Raw genomic sequence first — 5,438 nt, 5'->3', positions numbered from 1 at the left:
TCTTAGCTAGTAAAATCAATCAGGCTTTTCCTTTATTATCCCTTCATTTGTTCTTATGGTTACAAAGCCTTTCCCTACTCTATCAAATAGCTATTCATGTCTATTTTCTTTGATGGTTTATTTTTTCAGATTTAGCTTGTCAATTGCTTGCAATATATTTTAATGTGCGATATAAGATGAGGATCTAATATATTATTCGTAAATGTGTAAACAATTGTTTCAGTATTAGTTATGAAATAAAACTTTTACACTGCTTCCAAATTCTTCTTCTTTTTTTTTTTTTTTCCCTTGGGACGAAGTCTCGCTCTTGTCCCCCAGGCTGGAGTGCATTGGTGCCATCTCAGCTCACTGCAACCTCTGCCTCCCGGGTTCAAGCGATTCTCCTGCCTCAGCCTCCCAAGTAGCTGGGATTACAGATGCCTGCCACCATGCCCAGCTAACTTTTGTATTTTTAGTAGAGAGAGAGAGGGAGTTTCACCATATTGGCCAGGCTGGTCTCGAACACCTGACTTCAGGTGATCCACCTGCCTCAGCCTCCCAAAGTGCTGGGGTTATGCGCGTGAGCCACCGTGCCCGGCACCCAAATTCATCTCTTATTATATAAGCAGTATTCACAAATACCTGAGTCATTTTCTGAGTTTGTCAATTTTTCCTCTCATTAATGTCATTTAATTCTTCATTAGTGCCGTATTTGTGTGACTGGAAATGTACTTGTATATAGTACTCTCCTTTAAAAAAGTAGATACATTCCCCTCTTGATTCTTATGATGAAATGTCTTTAGTTTGGTGAGCTCCTCAAAGACTTCATTGCAATTTTGATTAGAATTCTATTAAAATGCAAAATAATTTTGCACTTAGTTTTCCATATACACTTAAAAGTTTCTGTTATTCAAGCTTTCTTTTATCGTTACAAAAAATAGTAATTTTCATCATGTAATTTCTTCATATTTCATGATTAATTGAATATTAATTGTTTTCCATTGTTTGTTGGTATTATGAATAATTTTTTCTCACATTAAATTATTGGTATTTTTCTGTGTATAAAAAGGTAATGGGGCCAGGTGCGGTAGCTCACGCCTGTAATCCCAGCACTTTGGGGGGCCGAGGCTGGCGGATCACCTGAGGTCGGGAGTTTGAGACCAGCCTGACCAATGTGGAGATACTCCATCTCTACTAAAAATGCAAAATTAGCTGGACGTGGTGGTGCATGCCTGTAATCCCAGCTACTTGGGAGGCTGAGGCAGGAGAATCGCTTGAACCCGGGTGGCAGAGGTTGCAGTGAGCCGAGATTGCACTCCAGGCTGGGCAACAAGAGTGAAATTCCATCTCAAAAAAAAAAAAAAAAAAAAAAAAAAAAGGAATGGTGTATTGCATTTTGCTGAGCCCTTTTGTGAGCATAAGAAATTTTACACAGAAATGTGTTTACATATAATATGTATTATATGTATATATTTATGTATGATACTTTATTCTCCCATTTTTGGTTAATGGGTATAAAAATGCAGTTAGAAGGAATAAGTTCCAGTATTCAGTAATACAGTAGAAAAATCATAGCTCACAATAATTTATTATGTATTTTAAAGTAGCTGGAAGAGAATTATTGTAATGTCCCCAACACAAAGATCAATGTTTGAGGTGATGGGTATGGCATTATCCTTATTTGATCATTACACATTGTATACATGTATCAAAATATCACATGTACCTCAAAAATATGTACAATAATGATATGTCAATTAAGAAAATAATAATTAAAAAAAAAGGAATTCCCCAAACAGTGGCAAAATAATGGTGATCTTGGCAGGCATTTTTTTGCTCCTGTATTTAATTGAAATGCCTCTAAACTGAATCATGAAGAATAATGTCTGGTCTTGGCTTGAAGTAAATAATTTTTGTCACATAAAAGAAATATGCTTTAATTTTTACTTCTACTAAGAGAGGGTATTTTCCCCTATCATGAATAGGATGTTGATTTAATCAAATGCTTTTCCTGCTTCTGTTCAGGTACTAAATTGGTTTTTATTTTCATAACTTGTTGATATACCACAATATTTTAATATACTCACAAATATTAAACATCCCTTATATTCATGGACTACTCTTTACATAGTCATGTTGTATATTTATCTGACTATATTTTGAATTCAACACTACCAGTAATTGCATTTGTATTCGTAATTGATTTATGGTTTTCGTTTATTTTGTACTCTATTTTCAGCTGCTTGGAAAGTAGTTGAAGTATTTCTTTGTAAGCGATTTGAAAGAACTCACCTGGAAAATTATTTCTGCCTGTGATCTTTCATGGATTTAATCCTTTAACAACATTTTCAAGTTTTCCCCACTGATGAAACTTTTTAGATTTTCTCATTTAGTCTTGGGTCTATTTTGATAATTTATATTTGCTTTTAAAACTTTCCCATTTTTAAAAGATTTTGAAATCCATATACATGGACTTTTAAATCATGTAATTCTCTATTTAAAAACAATTTTTCTGCCTCTTTATTTGACCTTTTCTAAATCTAATATTATGTACATCAACTTTCTGTCTGTTTTTCATTGCATATTTTGTATTTTTGTTTCTCCCTCAAATTCAGCCCTTGAATTTATTTGTTAATTTTACTATTTTCTGTTTTGCAAATACGGTTGTCCCATAGTATCTCTGGGAAATTGGTTTCAGGACTTACCTACCTGCCCATCCTAAATCTGAGGATGCTCGAGTCTCTTATACAAAATAGCATGGTGTTTGTGTATTACCTATGCACATCCTTCCATATCCAGTACTTTAAATCCTTCCTAGCTTGCTTATAATACCTAGTGCAATGTAAATGGTTGTTATACTGTGTTGCTTTTTGCTTGCATTCTTTTTTTAATTTTTATCTTATTTATTTTAAAATAATATTATTTATTTATTAATTATCTTATTTATTTTTTAATGTTTTTGATCTGAAGTTGGTTGAATTTTCAGATGAGGAACCTGTGCATATGGAGGGCCAACTGTAATTACAGTTGTGCACCACGTAAGAAGGCTTCTGTCAACAATGGACCAAACATATGGTAATGGTCCCATAAGATTATAATGTGATGAAAAATTCCTATCACCTAGTGACATTGTAGCCGTTGTAATGTCATAGTGCAATGCATTACTCACCTGTTTGTTGTAGTGCTGGTGTAAAGAAAAAAAAAAAACCTATGCACTGCCAGTTCTATAAAAGTATGGCATGTCCAATTGGGTACAATTGATAATGATAATAAATGACACTGTTAATGCTTTATATATTTACTATACTATACTTTTTATCATTATTTTAGAGTATACTCCTTTTACTTATGAAAAAAAAAAAAAAAACAGTTAGCTTTAAAGCAGCCTCTGGCCAGCCTTTCAAGAGGAATTCCAGTAGGTATTATTAACACAGGAGATGACAGCTCCAAGTGTGTTACTGCCCCTAAAAACCTTCCAGTGGGACAAGATGTGGAGGGGCAAGACAATGATGATATTCATGATCCTGCCTCCGTGTAGGCCTAGGCTAATGTGCGAATTTGCATCTTAGTTTTTAATAAAAAAAGTTTAAAAAGAAAAAAATGTAAATAGAAAAAAGGTTATATAATAAGGAGTAAAGAAATAAATATTTTTGTACAGCTGTGCAATGTGTTTGTTTTAAGCTAAGTGTTATTATAAAAGGATCAAAAAGTTAAAAATATTTAAAGTTTATAAAGTAAAAAAACTAGAGCAAGCTAAGGCCAATTTAATACTGAAGAAAGAATTTTAAAAATTTAGCTTAGCCTAAGTATACAGTGTTCAGAAAATGTGCATAGTAGTGTACAGTAATGGCCTAGGCCTTCACATTCGCTCACTGACTCAACCCAGAGCAACTTCCAGTCCTGCAGTCTCCGTTCATGGTAAGTTCTCTATACAGGTAACTATTTTTTTTTTTTTTTTTTTTTTTTTAGTGGTTCCGGGTTTAATTGGGGGTGAAAGGGTGCTGCACAGTTGCTCAGAGGGCCCATGGCTGGGCCGCACAAGTGTTTGCTTTTGCGACTGAACAGAGGAGCGTGCCCTAACTAGAAATAACTCGGTCCTCAAGTCTGCCTCCAGGACCTGGGGGAACACGGGGCAGCTCTGCTGACCAGGTCTTCTCTTTGGAACACCCCTCCCACCACACTGCCCTGGGTCTGGGAGCCTCCCACCCCTGCTGAAGTCAATTCCTTAAGGGAGAATCTGGTAGTTGCAGCCCCAACTGGGGATGGACAGGGAGTGGGGACCCCAGGGCCCCTAATCTGGAAGGGCCCCCTCCCAGCCATTTTGGGAACAATAAATACCGTGTGACGGTGGCAGGGAGTGGGGGGTTCGGCTACTGGCTGGCGGGCAAGAGGGGAGCTAGCAGGCCCAGCTGCCCTGCCCCGCCCCGAGGCCAGGCCTGGGCTCCCCACCCTCACTCAGTGCGGAGGATGATGTGGATGCCGGAATCCGTGAACACAGGCCCGCTCATCTCCCCCGTCCGCAGCGCAAACCAGGCGTCTTCAAATGGCTTCTCCGTCTGACCTCTGCTGAAGGCACCCAGGTCTCCCCTGGCCTTGGCCGAGCTGCAGTCGCTGAACTGTGAGGCCAGAGACTCAAAGTCCTCCTCTCCCGACTTGATCTTCTGGATGTAGCCGTTGATCAGCTCCAGGGCCTCCTCCTTGGTCCGGGTGATTTTCTCCTGCCGCCAGGACGAGGGCCGCCTTGACTGGCTGTGCTTCACCAGCAGGTGCGAGCAGCGGACCCTGGCGGGCTCCCCCTGCCCGTTTTTGCCACCACTGCTGCTGTTGCCGCTGGGCCGCTCCCACCGGCTGGCGTTAGTGATGTGGTTGAAGTAGTATACTCGGCCTGAGCTGCGGCTCATGCGCTTCTCCCAGCCGGGCGGCAGCTTCTCCTCGTCCGCCATCTTCCCTCCAGGTAACTATTTTTAATCTATTAAACTGTATTTTTAAGTACCTTTTGTATGTTTAGCTATACAAATACTAACTGTGAGAGGTGCTCAAACCACAGCGACTCCATCTTGCATAGGGGCTGAGTTAAATGAGGCTAAGACCTGCTGGGCAACATTCCCAGGAGGTCAGGTATTCTTATTCACAACATGTTTATGGTTAAGGAAACAGAAACAGATCCAGGACATGACAGACCCAGGAAATGTCCTATGTCCCCATATCAATATCTTAGTTTAAGAGTCAGTTTCGCTCCAAAGATAATAATGTAGACTCTTGGTGAAAGATAGTAGCTACAGAAAGATTAGCAACCATTTGTCACAAAACCTTGTAGTAGAGCACAACTTTCCCATGATTTTTATCTTATATATAAACAAGCATTGTGCCTAAGATGAGTGCGTTCCTCCTCTTACTTTCGGGAATGCCCTGCTTTGTCTATGGAATAGCTGTTCTTTCATTCCTTTACTTTCTTAATG

At 39.1% G+C, this 5,438-nt stretch overlaps 1 pseudogene across 2 annotated transcripts; it reads right to left on the bottom strand.

Annotated features, from left to right (window-relative positions):
- Positions 1-3,926: 3,926 nt before the first annotated feature.
- On the bottom strand, positions 3,927-4,927 carry LOC105543696 (annotated as a pseudogene). 2 transcript variants are annotated; one of them, XR_001006660.1, is made up of 2 exons: positions 4,429-4,927; positions 3,927-4,096 (listed from the first exon to the last, which is right to left on the bottom strand). The product of XR_001006660.1 is annotated as a peptidyl-prolyl cis-trans isomerase NIMA-interacting 1 pseudogene, transcript variant X2 (transcript). The 2 variants fall into 2 exon arrangements; XR_001006659.1 differs by having other exon boundaries at positions 3,935-4,096; positions 4,318-4,927.
- Positions 4,928-5,438: the final 511 nt, after the last annotated feature.

The sequence above is a fragment of the Mandrillus leucophaeus genome, unplaced genomic scaffold (assembly GCF_000951045.1).
Source record: "Mandrillus leucophaeus isolate KB7577 unplaced genomic scaffold, Mleu.le_1.0 Scaffold1075, whole genome shotgun sequence".
NCBI lineage: Eukaryota > Metazoa > Chordata > Mammalia > Primates > Cercopithecidae > Mandrillus > Mandrillus leucophaeus.
Note: the sequence above shows the minus strand (reverse complement) of the source record. Positions and strands in the feature narration are given on the sequence as shown.